General features: G+C 39.3%; 1 protein-coding gene across 1 annotated transcript in view; it reads left to right on the forward strand.

Moving 5' to 3' along the window:
- Positions 1 to 2,275: 2,275 nt before the first annotated feature.
- The window catches only part of srp68 (signal recognition particle 68), a 300,325-nt gene continuing 279,517 nt past the window's right edge, over positions 2,276 to 23,083 (forward strand). The window contains exon 1 of the mRNA XM_079882590.1: positions 2,276 to 2,295. The gene's annotated coding sequence lies outside the window, so the exon portion shown is untranslated. The remainder of the gene's footprint in view (positions 2,296 to 23,083) is intronic.

The raw sequence follows: 23,083 nt of genomic DNA on the forward strand, positions 1-23,083 counted from the left end.
CGTACTGAGTTGTGCTACTGTAGGTAAAACAACCCCCCCAACTTTTGTCAAAAGCATTTTGAAAGTGACACATTTCCTGCTGCCAGTTGGTGGCGCTATAACTTTGACACACAATAGTTACATCCATCTGATCGGCCTCTTACCATGAACAAACTGCTGAAGTTTCATCAAGATCAGTTAATGTATGCATTAGTTATAACACTTCGTTTTTCTCTTTTCTCGCCATTAATTCGTTTCCTCGCCACAGCCAAACCGTTCGAGATATCAAAAATCCGTCCGCAATTTAGCATCATCAATGTCTTGACTTCACGCTGACCGAGTTTGGAGGCGAATCGATGTATTTCCTAGGAGGAGTACATTAAATTCCACAGCAAGCGTTTCCAAACAACCCTAAATAGCCGACTTCCTGTTGGGCTGGCGTAAAACTTAGAGCACGAAAGTTGTTCGGCCTGATGAGATCTATATGTGTACCGAGTTTCAAATTAATTCATGCAAGCGTGTTTGATATATGGACCAAGTTTTAGAACCCCGTTCAAGGGGGCGCTGTTGAGCCCCCCTGCCACGCCCGGCTACCAGATTCAGCCCCGCCCTGATGGCCGCGGGTTCTGACCTGTGTGCAAAGTTTCAAGAGTTTTCGAGCACGTTTAGGGACCCAAAAGCCCCAGAAACCTTGAAAAACAAATGAAAAAGTAAATCTCACTCAACTGACAAATCACCCCCACCCCTCACACACTCAGAGACAGAGAGAGAGAGAAATTTCTCCAAAAAATCACATTCAAACCAAAATATCTGACTTTCTGTTGCTTTGAGCTAATAAGTGTAAATTAGAAAGTTGTCCGGCTCGATAAGAACAATATACATACCAAGTTTTGTGATTCTAGGTAAAACTAAGCCCCCATTTTTGACTAAAGGTGGCGCTACTGAGCCCCTCACCACGCCCGTTTCTGAAACTTTGCCCATGTCTACTGGATAATAAGTGTGATGTGTCTGTCGAGTTTCATGCAATTTCAAGTATGTTAAGAGTCTCAAAAGCATCAAAAAAGAATATTAAAGTTTGATGCGTTGCCATGGCAACAGTATCTAAGATATCAATAATCCTTTCACAGGTCTACATCTGCCGTGTGTATACATCATACACATAAAGTTTGAAGCAAATCAGGTAAAAATAAGAGAGTGATTTCAAAGCATTTTGAAAGTGACACACTTCCTGCTGCCAGTTGGTGGCGCTATAACTTTGACTCACAATAATCACATCCTTGTGTTTGGCCTCTGAAAACGAACACACTGCTGAAGTTTCATCAAGATCAGATAATGTATGCTGAAGTTATAACACACTTCCTGTGTCCCTTATTCGCCATAAATTCGTTTCCTTGCCACGGCCAAACCGTTCGAGATATCAAAAATCCGTCCGCAATTTAGCATCCTCAATGTCTTGACTTCATGCTGACCGAGTTTGGAGGCGATTGGATGAATTCTCTAGGAGGAGTACATTAAATTCCACAGCATGCGTTTCAAAACAACCCATAATAGCCGACTTCCTGTTGGGCTGGCGTAAAAAGTAAAAGTACGAAAGTTGTTCGGCCCGATGAGATCTATATGTGTACCGAGTTTCATATTATTACATGCAAGCGTGTCTGATTTATGGACCAAGTTTTCGGACCCCGTTCAAGGGGGCGCTGTTGAGCCCCTCTGCCACGCCCGGGTACCAGCTTCAGCCCGGCCCTGATGGCCGCGGGTTCTGACCCGTGTGCAAAGTTTCAAGAGTTTTCGAGCACGTTAAGGGTCTCAAAAGTGCCCGAAAGGTTGACAGAAAAATAATAATAATAATAATAATAATAAATAATCCTACCGAAAACAATAGGGCCTTCGCCCTTTCAGGGCTTGGGCCCTAATAATAATAATAAATATAGCTGCGAGCAGCGATTACGGGCCCAAGCCGGTGGCACCGCAACCCCGGTGCCTTTAGTTCCCTAAAGGCACCGGGGTGGCGGTGCCGCCGGCTTTGGCCCTTCATCGCTGCTCGCAGCTATATTTATATATATATATATATATATATATATATATATATATATTAGGGGTGTAACGGTACGTGTATTCGTACCGAACCGTTTTGGTACAGGGCTTTCGGTTCGGTGCACGTGTGTACCGAATGACTGAATGCAATATTTTGTGTGCGGAACATAGGTACATTTTCGTGTTTCCACACGAACATATTAAGTGGCGGAAGTCTCCGCGTTCAGCGCAAATCCCGCCCTGCAGCTGATTCTAATGTTTTTTCCTATTAGACATTCTCTGGTTTTACCCGTGTTTTACCCGTCGTCACTGTAACAATGAAATAGACTGCATGGCGAAAAAAAGCTTTTCCGCTTCGTGTGCGCCGCCGCACTCTCCGTTCCGTGGCGTGCGCGCGTGTGTGTGTGTGTCGACGACCCGCTGCGCTCTCTGCCAGAGACAGTCTCTGCTCAAGGTTCGAGTCCGTGTTTGCGCTGCGCGTTCTGCTCTGTTGTTAACGGCCCAAACACTCCAATCATGTACCGATCACGCACTGGAAAAGCAAAGTCCGCTCAAATAAGGTGAAATTTCTCAGTAGTAACTTAGATTTCTGTTTGCTGAGCTGGTATAGTCATGCTGGCAACAATGGTAAAATGACCTGCTCTGATCACATGCTCTGGTAATAATAGCTTTGTACTATAGCTTTGGACTATATTTTATTTTGATAATTATTAAAAAAGTGGAAAAAAAAAATCTTAAATTGATTATGTTGATTGATTATTGAAAAATAATAATACATTAATATATTTGTTTAATATTATTTTAATATAGGGCTATTTTCTGTTCCTGCACTGTAATCATAGTTATTTATTTATATTTTTCATTATATTTTATTATGTGATATTGGTTTGAGACTGAGAGTATTTTATTTAGTGGAGAACTTTGCAGCAGTATTTTATTTCTTATTCTTTTTTTATTTTATATCTATTTTATTATATTTTATTAAAAAGTGTTCAAAAAAGTGTAAACAAATTGTTAAAAAAAGTTTATAGTAATAAACAACCTGCAGTTTAATGTTTGCATTTCTTTCCCTTACTGTACCGAAAATAAACCGAACCGTGACTTTAAAACCGAGGTACGTACCGAACCGTGATTTTTGTGTACCGTTAAACCCCTAATATATATATATACCGTATTTTCCGGACTATAAGTCGCACTTTTTTTCATAGTTTGGCTGGTCCTGCGACTTATATTCAGGTGCGACTTATATATCAAAATTAATTCAGACTGAGATGAACCAAGAGAAAACATTACCGTCTACAGCCGTGAGAGGGCGCTCTAGTTGGCGGAGTTGTTCAAAAGCGACACCAAGGATGAAGAAAATTATGTGGAATGAGATTGCGGGAGCTTGGTGAACTTGTTTATTGGTAACTTGCTTGTTGGGCTCGCTGGCTTATGTTAATTTAGCCTATTCAGCCTCCCAGGTATATGTTCTTAATGTTATCGTGTAGCTGAATAACTGTTAATGTGTTGCGTTAACATACCGGACACCTAACGTTATTCAGCCTGTTGTTCTGTGTAGTTGAATAACTTGCCTTTCCAGATTAAATGTCTGTTCTTGGTCTTGGATTTTGTGAAATAAATTTCTAAATAAATGCGACTTATAGTCCAGTGCGACTTATATATGTTTTTTTCCTCTTCATGACGCATTTTTTGACTGATGCGACTTATACTCCGGAGCGACTTATAGTCCGGAAAATACGGTATATATATATATATACATACATACATACATACATACATATATATATATATATATATATATATATATATATATATATATATATATGTATATATATATGTATATATATATATATAGAAGACAGAAAATATTACTTGTCTTACTTTATTCTGATTTTATACACTCAAAATATTCCACAACATTGATTAACGTTGATTAACCCGTTGATTAACCGGTGGTAAAATATTCTCACCGTCACATACCTAGTATATTTTTATATAGATACAATAGGCCTACCTGATTTTGAACACAAGAGGGCAGTATAGCCCTATGTATGACTTGACTTTTATGTGACTAAAGAGTACAATTGCTATTTTTAAACATATAAGTAATTCTTAAATTGAAAAAAAAAAGAATAAAATGGGTTTAGTTGTGATATTTGTATACTTTTATATAGAAATAAATGGTGTATAATTACATTTTTAGAAGATGAGGCTTTTAGCGTTTCCTTTTTGTACATTACTTTAATCCCTCACTATATCAAAACTGTTTGAAATATTTAATATCCTTTCACAATTTAGCATATTTAATGTATTTTCATCGTGTTGAAAAAGTTTGGTGTGAAAAAAATAAACCAGTTAGGAGGAGTAGCTAAAAACTCAGAGTCTGAAATATCCCAAAAATCCACATTCAGACCTAAATATCTGACTTCCTGTTGGTCGGAGCAAATTACTTTAAATTAGAAAGTTGTCCGGCTCGATGAGACCAATGTACGTACTGATTTTTGTTACTGTATATACAACTAACCCCCCCACTTTTGTCAAAGGCATTTTGAAAGTGACACACTTCCTGCTGCCAGTTGGTGGTGCTATAACTTTGACTCACAATAGTTACATCCATCTGATCGGCCTCTTACCACGAACACACTGGTGAAGTTTCATCAAGATCAGTTAATGTATGCAGAAGTTATACCGCTTCGTGTTTCTCTTTTCTCGCCATAAATTTGTTTCCTCGCCACGGCCAAACCGTTCGAGATATCAAAAATCCTTCCGCAATTTAGCATCCTCAATGACTTGACTTCATGCACACCGAGTTTGGTGGGGATTGGATGAATTCTCTAGGAGGAGTACTTCGCATTCCACAGCAAGCGTTTTCCAAACAACCCATAATAGCCAACTTCCCGTTGGGCTGGCGTAAAACTTGACGGGGGAAAAGTTGTTTGGCCCGATGAGATCTATATGTGTGCCGAGTTTCATATTAATTCATGCAAGCGTGTTTGATCTATGGACCAAGTTTTCAGACCCAGTTCAAGGGGGCGCTGTTGAGCCCCCCTGCCACGCCCGGGTACCAGCTTCAGCCCGGCCCTGATGCCAGGGGGTTCTGACTTGTGTGCAAAGTTTCAAGAGTTTTTGAGCACGTTAAGGACCCCAAAAGCCCCTGAAACCTTGATTAACAATATAAAAGCAATAGTCAAATCCCCCCTCCCCTCACACACAGAGACACAGAGAGAGGGAGAGAAAATTCTCCAGAAAATCCACATTCAAACCAAAATATCTCTCTTCCTCTTGGTCCGAGCTAGTTACTGTAAATTAGAAAGTTGTCCGTCTTGATGAGAACAATACTCATACCAAGTTTTGTTGCTGTTGATAAAACTAACCCCCCCACTTTTGACTAAAGGTGGCGCTACTGAGCCATTTCACCACGCCCGTTTCTGAAACTTTGCACATGTCTACTGGATAATAAATGTGATGTGTCTGTCGAGTTTCATGCATTTTCAAGCATGTGAAGAGTCTCAAAAGCATCCGAAAAGAATATTAAAGTTTGATGCGTTGCCACGGCAACAGTATCTAAGATATCAATAATCCTTTCACAGGTCTACATCTGCCGTGTGTTTACATTATACACATAAAGTTTGAAGCAAATGGGGTAAAAATAAGAGGGTGATTTCAAAGCATTTTGAAAGTGACACACTTCCTGTTGCCAGTTGGTGGCGCTATAACTTTGACTCACAAATGTCACATCCATGTGATCGGCCTCTTACAACTAACACACTGCTGAAGTTTCATCAAGATCAGTTAATGTATGCAGAAGTTATAACACACTTCCTGTTTGAATTATTCGCCATAAATTCGTTTCCTTGCCACGGCCAAACCGTTCGAGATATCAAAAATCCGTCCGCAATTTAGCATCCTCAATGTCTTGACTTCATGCCGACCGAGTTTGGAGGCGAATGGATGAATTTCCTAGGAGGAGTACTTCGCATTCCACAGCATGCGTTTCCAAACAACCTATAATAGCCGACTTCCTGTTGGTCTGGCGTAAAACTTAGAGCACGAAAGTTGTTCGGCCCTATGAGGTCTATATGTGTACCGAGTTTCATATTATTACATGCAAGCGTGTCTGATTTATGGACAAGTGTTCGGATCCTGTTCCAGGGGGCGCTGTCGAGGCCCCCTGCCACGCCCGGGTACCAGCTTCAGCCCGGCCCTGATGGCCGCGGGTTCTGACCTGTGTGCAAAATTTCAAGAGTTTTCGAGCATGTTAAGGGCCCCAAAAGTGCCCGAAAGGTTGACAAAATAATAATAATAATAATAATAATAATAATAATAATAATAATAATCCTACCGAAAACAATAGGGCCTTCGCCCTTTCAGGGCTTGGGCCCTAATAATAATCCTACCGAAAACAATAGGGCCTTCGCCCTTTCAGGGCTTGGGCCCTAAATATAGCTGCGAGCAGCGATTACGGGCCCAAGCCGGTGGCACCGCAACCCCGGTGCCTTTAGTTACCTAAAGGCACCGGGGTGGCAGTACCGCCGGCTTTGGCCCTTCATTGCTGCTTGCAGCTATATTTATATATATATATATAAAAGACCAAAAATATTGCTTGACTTACCTTATTCTGATTTTATGATACACTCAAAATATTCCACAACAAATCCTTTAAATTTAATGTAAAAATAAAAATGAAAGAAAGCAGTGTTGGGCTCACGTAACCCTCTCATTAGAATCAAAATGTTTCAACATTTGCGATGTATGTGGATGCTAAACTATTCTTTATTATAGGCTTTGTTCTTCACTCGTGTTCCAATATCGACGGAAAAAATCATCCTCTTCACATGCGCAAAAATGTGCTTGGAAAATTCATAGTGGAGCGGTACTTACCGTGAATGTACGAATTGTACAACTGACTATTTAGAGCAGTGTAATCTTTATATGTTAGGTTGACCATTTTATTATTATATTTTATTAAGTCTATAATGAACAGGCTGCAATGTCAAGATTGCAATGCTGGAGTGTGTGTGTGTGTGTGTGTGTGTGTGTGTGTGTGTGTGTGTGTGTGTTCATGTTTTTCTGTCCCGGTGGGGACTTTAACCTGAATGCACACAGACTCATGGGGACTCGTGTCACAGTGGGGACCTAAATAGAGGTCCCCATGGGTAAACAAGCTTCATACAGAATGAGTTTTTTTGGAAATGTATAAATGCAGAAAGTTTTCTGTGATGGGTAGGTTTAGAGGTAGGGTTAGTGTAAGGAGATAAAATATACAGTTTGTACAGTATAAAAATCATTAAATCTATGGAGAGTCCCCACAAAGATAGTAAACCGTGTGTGTGTGGGTGGGTGTGTGTGTGTGGCGTTGGTGCGATTGAACAGTGGACACATAAAAACATACTCCGTCATTATACAGGACGACATTCAAACTGCAAAGTGTTAACTTGTATTTGTGTACAGTCGCAATAAAACACAACATTCTGCTTTTGTAAAATAATTTCAAGCAATCCACCCCCCGAAAGGCGCTAATTTTAAAATGAAACTAAAATGCTTATGGCTGCACGGGCATTCATAACGGTGCGCATCCACGGCGAGGAACGAGCAGAACAGAGTGAACGTTTTTCAGTTAATTCCTACTTCCATAGGAATTCATTTGAAACGCTCGCTCAACCACTATCAATGTCAGTGCGGACGAACATATTTTACTTTCGTTTTTAAGTTGGCGATTCAAAAGCCCCCAGTGGTGTCACACGTCGATTAACCGGTGGTAAAATATTCTCACCGTCACATACCTAGTATATTTTTATGTAGATACAATAAGCCTACCTGATTTTGAACACAAGAGGGCAGTATAGCCCTATGTATGACTTGACTTTTATGGGACTAAATAGTACAATTACTATTTTTAAACTTGAAAAAAAAAAAAGAATAAAATGGGTTTAGTTGTGATATTTTTATACTTTTATATAGAAATAAATGGTGTTTAATTACATTTTTAGAAGATGAGGCTTTAAGGGTTACTTTACTTTAGTCCCTCACTATAGCAAAACCGTTTGAGATGTTTAATATCCGTTCACAATTTAGCATCTTTAATGTATCTTTATCATTTTGAAAAAGTTTTGTGTGAATAAAATAAACCAGTTAGGAAGAGTAGCTAAAAACTCAATGTCTGAAATATCCAAAAAATCCACATTCAAACCAAAATATCTGACTTCCTTTTGCTCTGAGCTAATAACTGTAAATTAGAAAGTTGTCTGACTCGATGAGCCCAATATATATACTGATTTTTGGAACTGTTGGTAAAACTAACCCCCCCACTTTTGTCAAAAGCATGTTGAAAGTGACACACTTCCTGCTGCCAGTTGGTGGCGCTATAACTTTGGCTCACAATAGTTACATCCATCTGATCGGCCTCTTACCACGAACACACTGGTGAAGTTTCATGAAGATCAGTTAATGTATGCAGAAGTTATACCACTTCGTGTTTCTCTTTTCTCGCCATAATTTCGTTTCCTCGCCACGGCCAAACCGTTCGAGATATCAAAAATCCGTCCGCAATTTAGAATCCTCAATGTCTTGACTTCATGCAAACCGAGTTTGGTGGGGATTGGATGAATTCTCTAGGAGGAGTACTTCGCATTCCACAGCAAGCGTTTTCCAAACAACCCATAATAGCCGACTTCCTGTTGGGCTGGCGTAAAACTTGACCGGGGGAAAGTTGTTCGGCCCGATGAGATCTATATGTGTACCGAGTTTCATATTAATTCATGCAAGCGTGTTTGATCTATGGACCAAGTTTTGGGACCCCTTTCAAGGGGGCGCTGTTGAGCCCCCCTGCCACGCCCGGGTACCAGCTTCAGCCCGTCCCTGATGGCAGGGGGTTCTGACTTGTGTGCAAAGTTTCAAGAGTTTTTGAGCATGTTAAGGACCCCAAAATCCCCTGAAACCTTGATTAACAATATAAAAGCAATAGTCAAATCCCCCCTCCCCTCACACACACAGAGACACAGAGAGAGGGAGAGAAAATTCTTCAGAAAATCCACATTCAAACCAAAATATCTCTCTTCCTGTTGGTCGGAGATAGATCATGTAAATTAGAAAGTTGTCCGTCTTGATGAGAACAATACACATACCAAGTTTTGTTGCTGTTGATAAAACTAACCCCCCCACTTATGACTAAAGGTGGCGCTACTGAGCCCCTCACCACGCCCGTTTCTGAAACTTTGCACATGTCTACTGGATAATAAATGTGATGTGTCTGTCGAGTTTCATGCAATTTCAAGTATGTTAAGAGTCTCAAAAGCATAAAAAAAGAATATTAAAGTTTGATGCGTTGCCACGGCAACAGTATCTAAGATATCAATAATCCTTTCACAGGTTTACATCTGCCGTGTGTCTACATTGTACACATAAAGTTTGAAGCAAATCTGGTAAAAATAAGACAGTGATTTCAAAGCATTTTAATAGTGATGTACTTCCTGCTGCCTGTTGGTGGCGCTATAACTTTGACTCACAATAGTCACATCTGTGCGATCGGCCTCTTACAACGAACACACTGCTGAAGTTTCATCAAGATCAGTTAATGTATGCAGAAGTTATAACACACTTCCCGTTTCATTTTTTCGCCATAAATTCGTTCCCTCGCCACGGCCAAACCGTTCGAGATATCAAAAATCCGTCCGCAATTTAGCATCCTCAATGTCTTGACTTCATGCACACCGAGTTTGGAGGCAAATCGATGAATTCCCTAGGAGGAGTACATTAAATTCCACAGCATGCGTTTCCAAACAACCCTAAATAGCCGACTTCCTGTTGGGCTGGCGTAAAACTTAGAGCACGAAAGTTGTTCGGCCCGATGAGATCTATATGTGTACCGAGTTTCATATTATTACATGCAAGTGTGTTTGATTTATGGACACGTGTTCGGATCCCGTTCCAGGGGGCGCTGTCGAGCCCCCCTGCCACGCCCGGGTACCAGCCTCAGCCCGGCCCTGATGGCCGCGGGTTCTGACCTTTGTGCAAAGTTTCAAGAGTTTTCGAGCATGTTAAGGGCCCCAAAAGTGGCCGAAAGGTTGACAAAATAATAATAATAATAATAAATATAGCTGCGAGCAGCGATTACGGGCCCAAGCCGGTGGCACCGCAACCCCGGAGCCTTTAGTTACCTAAAGGCACCGGGGATGGCGGTGCCGCCGGCTTTGGCCCTCCATCGCTGCTCGCAGCTATATTTATATATATATATACACACACACATATATACATTATATATATATATATATATATAAATATCTATCTATCTATCTATCTATTTATGTATATATATATATATACACACACACACACACACATACATATACATATACATATATATATATAAGACAGAAAATATTACTTGTCTTACCTTATTCTGATTTTATGATACACTCAAAATATTCCACAACAAATCCTTTAAATTTAATGTAAAAATAAAAACGAAAGTAAGCAGTGTTGGTCTCACGTAACCCTCTCATTAGAATCAAAATGTTTCAATATTTGCGATGTATTTGGATTCTAAACTATTCTTTATTATAGGCTTTGTACTTCACTCGTGTTCCAATATCGATGGAAAAAATCATCCTCTTCACACGCGTTTTTATGTTGGCGATTCAAAAGCCCCCAGCGGTGTCACACGTCGATTAACCGGTGGTAAAATATTCTCACCGTCACTAGTATATTTTTATGTAGATACAATAGGCCTACCTGATTTTGAACACAAGAGAGCAGTATAGCCCTATGTATGACTTGACTTTTATGGGACTAAATAGTACAATTACTATTTTTAAACTTATAAATATTTATTAGATTGAAAAAAAAGAATAAAATGGGTTTAGTTGTGATATTTTTATACTTTTATATAGAAATAAATGGTGTTTAATTACATTTTTAGAAGATGAGGCTTTTAGTTTCCTTTTTGTACATTACTTTAGTCCCTCACTATAGAAAAACCGTTTGAGATGTTTAATATCCGTTCACAATTTAGCATCTTTAATGTGTTTTCATCATGTTGAAAAAGTTTGGTGTGAATAAAATAAACCAGTTAGGAAGGCCGCAGGTTCTGACGTGTGTGCAAAATTTCAAGAGTTTTTGAGCATGTTAAGGGCCCCAAAAGTGCCCAAGAAGTAGAAAAAAAAAATAAATAATAATAATAATAATAATATAGCTGCGAGCAGCGATTGCGGGCCCAAGCCGGTGGCACCGCCACCCTGGTGCCTTTAGTTACACTAAAGCCACCGGGGTGGCGGTGTCACCGGCTTGGGCCCTCCATCGCTGCTCGCAGCTATATATATATATATATATATATATATATATATATATACATCAGACAAGTAATATTCTCTGTCTTGTCACTTTAAAAAAAATTGTAAGTGTAATTTTTATTTGTTAGGGTGACTATTTTATTATATTTTATTAAGGCTATAATGAACAGGCTGCGATGTCAAGATTGCAATGCTGGAATGCACAATATGTTGTTGTTGTTGTTGTTGTGTGTGTGTGTTTGTGTGTGTGTGTGTGTGTGTGTGTGTGTGTGTGTGTGTGTGTGTGTGTGTGTGTGTGTGTGTGTGTGTCTGTGGCTTAGTCAAACAATGGAGACATAAAAACATACTCCGTCATTTATATTTGTGTACACTCGCAATAAAACAACATTGTGCTTTGTCAAACTATAAACTCTTGTCAAACTGTAACCTACAACTGCCACCCAACCAAAATCTCTCTCTCTCTCTCACACACACACACACACAGTTAAAAAAAAAAAAAAAAAAAAAAAAATCCAACCCCATTTAAAAGCAGTCTGTCGGTGCCATCTTTTGGACATTCATCATATTGCATTGGTTTTCATTTCTTGTCCTCAAAACAAGCACTAATCTGTTTATTTTTAAGTCACACATTCTCCATTGATTAAAAAAGACAATCAAATGTATTTTTTTAATGGTAGTATTATTTTATACAGGAATGAATTATTTATAATTCAGATGAGAATAAAGTTAGTGTTAATTAAAATTGTAAGGAAAACAAATATATTGATCTGAAATCTACAATCATTTGCTGCAAATAGGTTGACTATTTATATTTATTATTATATTTTATTACGGCTATAATGAATTGGCTGCGATGTCAAGATTGCAATGCTGGAATGCACAGTGTGTGTGTGTGTGTGTGAGGCGTGGGCGCGTTCGAACATTGGAAACATAAAAACATAGGCTACTCCGTCGTTTTGTTCATACAGGACATCATTTAAACTGCAGTGTGTTTACTTATATTTATGTACACTCGCATTAAAACACAACACTGTGCTTTTGTAAAAAAAACATTCAAGCAATCCCACCACTGAAATGGCGCTATTTTTTAAATGAAACTAAAATGCTTACGGCTGCACGGGCAATAACGCGTCTACAGCGAGGAACGAGCAGAACAGAGTGAATGTTTTTTAGTTCATTCCTACTGGACGTCCGTATTTCACTTTCGCTTTTAAAGGGATACTCCACTTTAAAATGAAAGTCATCATATACTCACCCTCATGTTGTTTTAATCCTTTATGAATTACTTTCTTCTGCTGAACAGAAAGGAAGATATTTAGAAGAATGTCAGTAACCAGACAGTTTCTGATCCCATTGACTTCCATAGTAGGAATTAGGAAATAATGTATACTATGGAAGTCAATGAGACCAGAAACTGTCTGGTTACTGACATTCTTCTAAATATCTTCCTTTCTGTTCAGCAGAAGAAAGAAATTCATAAAGGATTGAAACAACATGAGGGTGAGTATATGATGACAGAATTTTTTATTTAAAGTGGAGTATCCCTTTAAGTTAGTGATTTAAAAGCCCCCGCCGCAGTGTCACACATCGATAACCAGTGGGAAAAAATTCTCAGTCACATCGCTAATATATTCATATATAAATACAATATATAATGGGCCTACCTGATTTTGAACACAAGAGGGCAGTATAGCCCTATGTATGATTTTTTTTTTTTTTTTTTTTACTAAATAGCGCATTCTGGCTGATTTTAAACTTGTACATAATTCTTGAATTGAAAAAACTGAATAAACCCAAAATTGGGTTTAGTTCTGATATTTGTATAATTTTATATAAAAATAAATGGTGTATAATTACATTTTTTGAAGATATGAGATGTTTTCTGATTCTTTTTTTTACGTTACTTTAATCCCTCGCCATATCAAAACCATTTGAGATATTCAATATCCGTTCACAATTTAGCATCTTTAATGTATTTTCATCATGTTGAAAAAGTTTGGTGTGAATAAAATAAGCCACTCAGCAGGAGTGGGTAAAAATGCAGAGGCTGAATTTTCAAATAAATTCACATTCAAACCAAAATATCTGACTTCCTGTTGGTCAGAGCTAATGACTGTAAATTAGAAAGTTGTCCGGCTCGATGAGACCAATATACGTACTGATTTTTGTAATTGTGGGTAAAACTAACCCCCGCACTTTTGTCAAAAACATTTTGAAAGTGACACACTTCCTGCTGCCAGTTGGTGGCGCTATAACTTTGACTCACAATAGTTACATCCATCTGATCGGTCTCTTACCACGAACACACTGCTAAAGTTTCATCAAGATCAGTTAATGTATGCAGAAGTTATAACACTTCGTCTCTCTCTTTTCTCGCCATAAATTTGTTTCCTCGCCACGGCCAAACCGTTCGAGATATCAAAAATCCATCCGCAATTTAGCATCCTCAATGTCTTGACTTCATGCTGACTGAGTTAGGAGGTGATTGAATGAATTCTCTAGGAGGAGTACATCAAATTCCACAGCAAGCGTTTTCCAAACAACCCATAATAGCCGACTTCCTGTTGGGCTGGCGTGAAACTTGACAGAGGGAACGTTGTTCGGCCCGATGAAATCTATATGTGTACCGAGTTTCATATTAATTCATGCAAGCGTGTTTGATATATGGACCAAGTTTTCAGACCCTGTTCAAGAGGGCGATGTTGAGCCCCCCTGCCACGTCCGTTTCTGAAACTTTTCACATGTCTACTGGCTAATAAGTGTTATGTGTCTGTCGAGTTTCATCCAATTTCAAGCATGCTAAGAGTCTCAAACGCATCCGAAAAGAATATTAAAATTTGATGCGTTGCCACGGCAACAGTGTCTAAGATATCAATAATCCTTTCACAGGTCTACATCTGCCGTGTGTTTACATTATACACATAAAGTTTGAAGCAAATCGGGTAAAATTAAGACGGTGACTTCAAAGCATTTTGAAAGTGACACACTTCCTGCTGCCAGTTGGTGGCGCTATAACTTTGACTCACAATAGTCACTATGAATGAGTTTTTTTGGAAATGTAAAAATGCAGAAAGTTTTCTGGGATAGGTAGGTTTAGGGGTAGGGTTAGTGTGAGGAGATAGAATATACAGTTTGTACAGTATAAAAACCATTAAGTCTATGGAGAGTCCCCACAAAGATAGTAAACCGTGTGTGTGTGTGTGTGTGTGTGGCGTGGGCGCGATTGAAGAGTGGACACATAAAAACATAATCCGTCATTATACAGGACGACATTCAAACTGCAAAGTGTTAACTTATATGTGTGTACAGTCGCAATAAAACACAACATTGTGCTTTTGTAAAATAATATCAAGCAATCCACCCCCCGAAAGGCGCTAATTGTAAAATTAAACTAAAATGCTCATGGCTGCACGGGCATTCATAACGGTGCGCATCCACGGCGAGGAACGAGCAGAACAGAGTGAACGTTTTTCAGTTAATTCCTACTTCCATAGGAATTCATTTGAAACGCTCGCTCAACCACTATCAATGTCAGTGCGGACGAGCATATTTTACTTTCGTTTTTAAGTTGGCGATTCAAAAGCCCCCAGCGGTGTCACACATAGATTAACCAGTGGTAAAATATTCTCACCGTCACAAACCTAGTATATTTTTATGTAGATACAATAGGCCTACCTGATTTTGAACACAAGAGGGCAGTATAGCCCTATGTATGACTTGACTTTTATGGGACTAAATAGTACAATTACTATTTTTAAACTTATAAATTATTATTAAATTGAAAAAAAAAAGAATAAAATGGGTTTTAGTTGTGATATTTGTATACTTTTATATAGAAATAAATGGTTTTTAATTACATTTTTAGAAGATGAGGCTTTTAGTTTCCTTTTTGTACATTACTTTAGTCCCTCACTATAGCAAAACCGTTTGAGATATTTATTATCCATTCACAATTTAGCATATTTAATGTATTTTCATCATGTTGAAAAAGTTTGGTGGGAATAAAATAAATAGTTTAAGAGGAGTGGCTAAAAATTCAGAGGCTGATTTTGCAAAAAAATCCACATTCAGACCAAAATATCTGACTTCCTGATGGCTGGAGCTAATGAATGTAAATTAGAAAGTTGTCCGGCTTGATGAGAACAATATACGTACTATTTTTTTTTTACTGTAGTTAAAAATAACCCCCCCACTTTTGTCAAAAGCATGTTGAAAGTGACACACTTCCTGCTGCCAGTTGGTGGCGCTATAACTTTGTCTCACAATAGTTACATCCATCTGATCGGCCTCTTACCACGAACACACTGCTGAAGTTTCATCAAGATCAGTCAATGTATGCAGAATTTATTCCACTTCGTGTTTCTCTTTTCTCACCATAAATTCGATTCCTCGCCACGGCCAAACCGTTCGAGATATCAAAAATCCGTCCGCAATTTAGCATCCTCAAAGTCTTGACTACATGTACACCGAGTTTGGAGGGGACACAGTGAATTTTCTAGGAGGAGTATTTCACATTCCACAGCAAGCGTTTTCCAAACAACCCATAATAGCCGACTTCCTGTTGGGCGGAGCTAATAACTTAGAGTGCGGAAGTTGTTCGGCCCGATGAGATCTATATGTGTACCGAGTTTCATATTAATTCATGCAAGCATGTTTGATATATGGACCAACTTTTCAGACCGTGTCCAAGGGGGCGCTGTTGAGCCCCCCTGCCACGCCCGTGTACCAGCTTCAGCCCGGCCCTGAGGACCGTGGGTTCTGACCTGTGTGAAAAGTTTCAAGAGTTTTAAAGCAAGTTAAGGGCCCCAAAAGCCCCTGAAACCTTGAAAAACAAAGATTAAATGGAATATACCCCCCCCCCCCCCCCACACACACACACACAGACACACACAGAGAGAGAGAAAATTCTCCAGAAAATCCACATTCAAACCAAAATATCTGACTTCCTGGTGGTCTGAGGTTATGACTGTAAATTAGAAAGTTGTCCGGCTTGATGAGAACAATACACCTACCAAGTTTTGTGATTCTAGGAAAAACTAAGCCCCCATTTTTGACTCAAGGTGGCGCTACTGAGCCATTTCACCACGGCCGTTTCTGAAACTTTGCACATGTCTACTGGATAATAAATGTGATGTGTCTGTCGAGTTTCATGCATTTTCAAGCATGTGAAGAGTCTCAAAAGCATCCGAAAAGAATATTAAAGTTTAATGTGTTGCCACGGCAACAGTATCTAAGATATCAATAATCCTTTCACAGGTCTACATCTTCCGTGTGTTTACATTATACACATAAAGTTTTAAGCAAATCGGGTAAAAATAAGAGGGTGATTTCAAAGCATTTTGAAAGTAACACACTTCCTGTTGCCAGTTGGTGGCGCTATAACTTTGACTCACAAATGTCACATCCATGTGATCGGCCTCTTACAACTAACACACTGCTGAAGTTTCATCAAGATCAGTTAATGTATGCAGAAGTTATAACACACTTCCTGTTTGAATTATTCGCCATAAATTCGTTTCCTTGCCACGGCCAAACCGTTCGAGATATCAAAAATCCGTCCGCAATTTAGCATCCTCAATGTCTTGACTTCATGCCGACCGAGTTTGGAGGCGAATGGATGAATTTCCTAGGAGGAGTACATCAAATTCCACAGCATGCGTTTCCAAACAACCCATAATAGCTGACTTCCTGTTGGTCTGGCGTAAAACTTAGAGCACGAAAGTTGTTCGGCCCGATGAGGTCTATATGTGTACCGAGTTTCATATTATTACATGCAAGCGTGTCTGATTTATGAACAAGTGTTCGGATCCCGTTCCAGGGGGCGCTGTCGAGGCCCCCTGCCACGCCCGGGTACCAGCTTCAGCCCGGCCCTGATGGCCGCGGGTTCTGACCTGTGTGCAAAATTTCAAGAGTTTTCGAGCATGTTAAGGGCCCCAAAAGTGCCCGAAAGGTTGACAAAATAATAATAATAATAATAATTAAAGCTGCAAGCAGCGATGAAAGGGCCCTCGCACCCGTGCCATCAACACTCGGTGGCTTTAGGAAGGCAGAGCATGGTTGGGAAATGTACATTTAAGGAGGGATATATAGTAAGAGTATGTCAAAGTCAGTTACAAAATGTTTTGTATAATGGTGATAATAGCATGCTTCATGACTCAGCTAAGTGTTGCTAGCATGTTTAGTCTGTTTCTAGCATGCTCAGTACACAATAATTATGTGGTTAGTACTGCATTACTGTGTTAACCATGTCAGTTTCTGTTGCCAGTAGGTGGCGTTATGACTATAACTGAATATGAGCATGGATGTGTGTTCAGGACAGAACTCTTATCAAACGTGTGAAGTTTGGTGCAAATTGGACATTGCCTTCTTGAGTAACAACAAAGTCATGTTTCATTGAATTAGCATTCTTTAGAACTTAGCTAAGCATTTAAGCATGTTTTAACATGTTTCTAGCATGTTTAGAACTCAATGGCATTTTTAACATGTTGCACGAACGGCATCAACGTGTTAAACATGTCACTTCCTGTTGCCAGTTGGTGGCGCTATTACTATAACTGAACATTCTCATGTAGATGTGTTCAGGCCATGACTCTTATCAAAAGTGTGAAGTTTGGGGCAGATTGGACATTCCATGCCTGAGTTACAGCAAATTCCTATTTAATTGCAATAATAGCATGCTTTAGCACTTGGCTAAGAGTTTGCTAGCATGTTTTAGCATGTTTCTAGTATGTTGTTAGCATGTTTAACACTTGCTGGCACTTTTTTATATGTTATTAGGAGTCCATAACAGTGTTAAACATGTCACTTCCTGTTGCCAGCAGGTGGCGCTATGACTGTAACTGAATATAAGCATGGTCATGTGTTCAGGACAGAACGCTTATCAAAAGTGTGAAGTTTGGGGCAGATTGGACATTCCATGCCTGAGTTACAGCAAATTCATATTTAATTGCAGTAATATCATTCTTTAGCACTTAGCTAAGTGTTTGCTAGTATGTTTTAGCATGTCTCTAGTATGTTGGTAGGATGTTTAGCACCTACTGGCATTTTTTTATATGTTATTAGGAGTCAAGAACAGTGTTAAACGTCACTTCCTGTTGCCAGCAGGTGGCGCTATGACTATAACTAAATATGAGCATGGACATGTGTTCAAGAGATAACTCTTATCAAACGTGTGACGTTTGGGGTAGATTGTACATTGCCTTCTTGAGTAACAACAAAGTCCTGTTTCATTGAATTAGCATGCTTTAGCACTTAGCTAAGTATTGCTAGCATGTTTTAATATGTTTCTAGCATGTTTAGAACTCAATGGCATTTTTAACATGTTGCTAGAACGGCATCAACGTGTTAAACATGTCACTTCCTGTTGCCAGTAGGTGGCGCTATTACTATAACTGAATTTGAGCATAGACATGTGTTCAGGCCATGATTCTTATCAAACATGTGAAGTTTGGGGCAGATTGGACATTCCATGCCTGAGTTACAGCAAATTCCTATTTAATTGCAGTAATAGCATGCTTTAGCACTTAGCTAAGTGTTTGCTAGCATGTTTCTAGTATGTTGCTAACCTGTTTAGCACTTGCTGGCTCTTTTATATATGTTATTAGGAGACCACAACAGTGTTAAACATGTCACTTCCTGTTGACAGCAGGTGGCGCTATTACTATAACTGAATATTCTCATGTAGATGTGTTCAGGCCATGACTCTTATCAAACGTGTGAAGTTTGGGGCAGATTGGACATTCCATGCCTGTGTTACAGCAAATTCCTATTTAATTGCAGCAATAGCATGCTTTAACACTTAGCTAAGTGTTTGCTAGCATGTTTTAGCATGTTTCTAGTATGTTGTTAGCATGTTTAGCACTTTCTGGCACTTTTTTTATATGTTTTTATATGTCCACAACAGTGTTTAACATGTCATTTCCTGTTGCCAGCAGGTGGCACTATGACTGTAACTGAATATGAGCATGGTCATGTGTTCAGGACAGAACGTTTATTAAAAGTGTGAAGTTTGGCGCAGATTGGACATTGCCTTCTTGAGTAACAACAACATCCTGTTTCATTGAATTAGCATGCTTTAGCACTTAGCTAAGTATTGCTAGCATGTTTTAACATGTTTCTAGCATGTTTAGAAGTCAATGGCATTTTTAACATGTTGCTAGAATGGCATCAACGTGTTAAACATGACACTTCCTGTTACCAGTAGGTGGCGCTATTACTATAACTGAATATTCTCATGTAGATATGTTCAGGACAGAACGCTTATCAAAAGTGTGAAGTTTGGGGCAGATTGGACATTCCATGCCTGAGTTACAGCAAATTCCTATTTAATTGCAATAATAGCATGCTTTAGCACTTAGCTAAGAGTTTGCTAGCATGTTTTAGCATGCTTCTAGTATGTTGTTAGCATGTTTAGCACTTGCTGGCACTTTTTTATATGTTATTAGGAGTCCATAACAGTGTTAAACATGTCACTTCCTGTTGCCAGCAGGTGGCGCTATGACTATAACTGAATATGAGCATGGTCATGTGTTCAGGACAGAACTCTTATCAAATGTGTGAAGTTTGGGGCAGATTGGACATTCCATGCCTGAGTTACAGCAACTTCCTGTTTCATGGCGAAACATCAAAATTTGTCAGGCCGCCGAGGACCCGCCCTTCGACGAAAACTCAAGATCTTCGCAATTTAACGTCGCAAAGGCCTTAAGATTACACTCACCAAATTTGAAGATGATCAGATTAAAACTGTAGGAGGAGTTCGTTAAAGTACGAGGCCTGAAAATGTCAAAAACTGCACAAAAATCTGGGAGGAAGTTCAAAATGGCTGACTTCCTGTTGTGTTTAGGGCTATGCTCCAAGAGACTTTTTTGTAGGTATTAGGTCATTACATGTATGTACCGAATTTCGTGCACGTACGTGGAACGTTGCGGGAGGCGCACTCCGTTGAACTTTTATAGGTGGCGCTATCGAGCCATTTTGCCCCGTCCAATTCTGAAACCTATATCAGATGTCAATTTTCGCCAGTTTTGACGCGTGTGCAAAGTTTCGTGAGTTTTCGAGCATGTTTAGGCCCTCAAAAATGCAATTAAATGCGGAGAAGAATAATAATAATAATAATTAAAGCTGCAAGCAGCGATGAAAGGGCCCTCGCACCCGTGCCATCAACACTCGGTGGCTTTAGGAAGGCAGAGCATGGTTGGGAAATGTACATTTAAGGAGGTATATATAGTAAGAGTATGTCAAAGTCAGTTACAAAATGTTTTGTATAATGGTGATAATAGCATGCTTCATGACTCAGCTAAGTGTTGCTAGCATGTTCAGTCTGTTTCTAGCATGCTTAGTACACAATAATTATGTGGTTAGTACTGCATTACTGTGTTAACCATGTCAGTTTCTGTTGCCAGTAGGTGGCGTTATGACTATAACTGAATATGAGCATGGATGTGTGTTCAGGACAGAACTCTTATCAAACATGTGAAGTTTGGTGCAAATTGGACATTGCCTTCTTGAGTAACAACAAAGTCATGTTTCATTGAATTAGCATTCTTTAGAACTTAGCTAAGCATTGTTAGCATGTTTTAACATGTTGCTAGAACGGCATCAACGTGTTAAACATGTCACTTCCTGTTGCCAGTTGGTGGCGCTATTACTATAACTGAACATTCTCATGTAGATGTGTTCAGGCCATGACTCTTATCAAAAGTGTGAAGTTTGGGGCAGATTGGACATTCCATGCCTGAGTTACAGCAAATTCCTATTTAATTGCAATAATAGCATGCTTTAGCACTTGGCTAAGAGTTTGCTAGCATGTTTTAGCATGTTTCTAGTATGTTGTTAGCATGTTTAACACTTGCTGGCACTTTTTTATATGTTATTAGGAGTCCACAACAGTGTTAAACATGTCACTTCCTGTTGCCAGCAGGTGGCGCTATGACTGTAACTGAATATAAGCATGGTCATGTGTTCAGGACAGAACGCTTATCAAAAGTGTGAAGTTTGGGGCAGATTGGACATTCCATGCCTGAGTTACAGCAAATTCATATTTAATTGCAGTAATATCATTCTTTAGCACTTAGCTAAGTGTTTGCTATTATGTTTTAGCATGTCTCTAGTATGTTGGTAGGATGTTTAGCACCTACTGGCATTTTTTTATATGTTATTAGGAGTCAAGAACAGTGTTAAACGTCACTTCCTGTTGCCAGCAGGTGGCGCTATGACTATAACTAAATATGAGCATGGACATGTGTTCAAGAGATAACTCTTATCAAACGTGTGACGTTTGGGGTAGATTGTACATTGCCTTCTTGAGTAACAACAAAGTCCTGTTTCATTGAATTAGCATGCTTTAGCACTTAGCTAAGTATTGCTAGCATGTTTTAATATGTTTCTAGCATGTTTAGAACTCAATGGCATTTTTAACATGTTGCTAGAACGGCATCAACGTGTTAAACATGTCACTTCCTGTTGCCAGTAGGTGGCGCTATTACTATAACTGAATTTGAGCATAGGCATGCGTTCAGGCCATGATTCTTATCAAACATGTGAAGTTTGGGGCAGATTGGACGTTCCATGCCTGAGTTACAGCAAATTCCTATTTAATTGCAGTAATAGCATGCTTTATCACTTAGCTAAGTGTTTGCTAGCATGTTTCTAGTATGTTGCTAACCTGTTTAGCACTTGCTGGCTCTTTTATATATGTTATTAGGAGACCACAACAGTGTTAAACATGTCACTTCCTGTTGACAGCAGGTGGCGCTATTACTATAACTGAATATTCTCATGTAGATGTGTTCAGGCCATGACTCTTATCAAACGTGTGAAGTTTGGGGCAGATTGGACATTCCATGCCTGTGTTACAGCAAATTCCTATTTAATTGCAGCAATAGCATGCTTTAGCACTTAGCTAAGTGTTTGCTAGCATGTTTTAGCATGTTTCTAGTATGTTGTTAGCATGTTTAGCACTTGCTGGCACTTTTTTTATATGTTTTTATATGTCCACAACAGTGTTTAACATGTCACTTCCTGTTGCCAGCAGGTGGCACTATGACTGTAACTGAATATGAGCATGGTCATGTGTTCAGGACAGAACGTTTATTAAAAGTGTGAAGTTTGGCGCATATTGGACATTGCCTTCTTGAGTAACAACAACATCCTGTTTCATTGAATTAGCATGCTTTAGCACTTAGCTAAGTATTGCTAGCATGTTTTAACATGTTTCTAGCATGTTTAGACCTCAATGGCATTTTTAACATGTTGCTAGAATGGCATCAACGTGTTAAACATGACACTTCCTGTTGCCAGTAGGTGGCGCTATTACTATAACTGAATATTATCATGTAGATGTGTTCAGGACAGAACGCTTATCAAAAGTGTGAAGTTTGGGGCAGATTGGACATTCCATGCCTGAGTTACAGCAAATTCCTATTTAATTGCAATAATAGCATGCTTTAGCACTTAGCTAAGAGTTTGCTAGCATGTTTTAGCATGCTTCTAGTATGTTGTTAGCATGTTTCGCACTTGCTGGCACTTTTTTATATGTTATTAGGAGTCCATAACAGTGTTAAACATGTCACTTCCTGTTGCCAGCAGGTGGCGCTATGACTATAACTGAATATGAGCATGGCCATGTGTTCAGGACAGAACTCTTATCAAACGTGTGAAGTTTGGGGGAGATTGGACATTCCATGCCTGAGTTACAGCAACTTCCTGTTTCATGGCGAAACATCGAAATTTGTAAGGCCGCCGAGGACCCGCCCTTCGACGAAAACTCAAGATCTTCGCAA

This window comes from Squalius cephalus (genome assembly GCF_949319135.1).
Source record: "Squalius cephalus genome assembly, chromosome: 10".
Lineage (NCBI taxonomy): Eukaryota > Metazoa > Chordata > Actinopteri > Cypriniformes > Leuciscidae > Squalius > Squalius cephalus.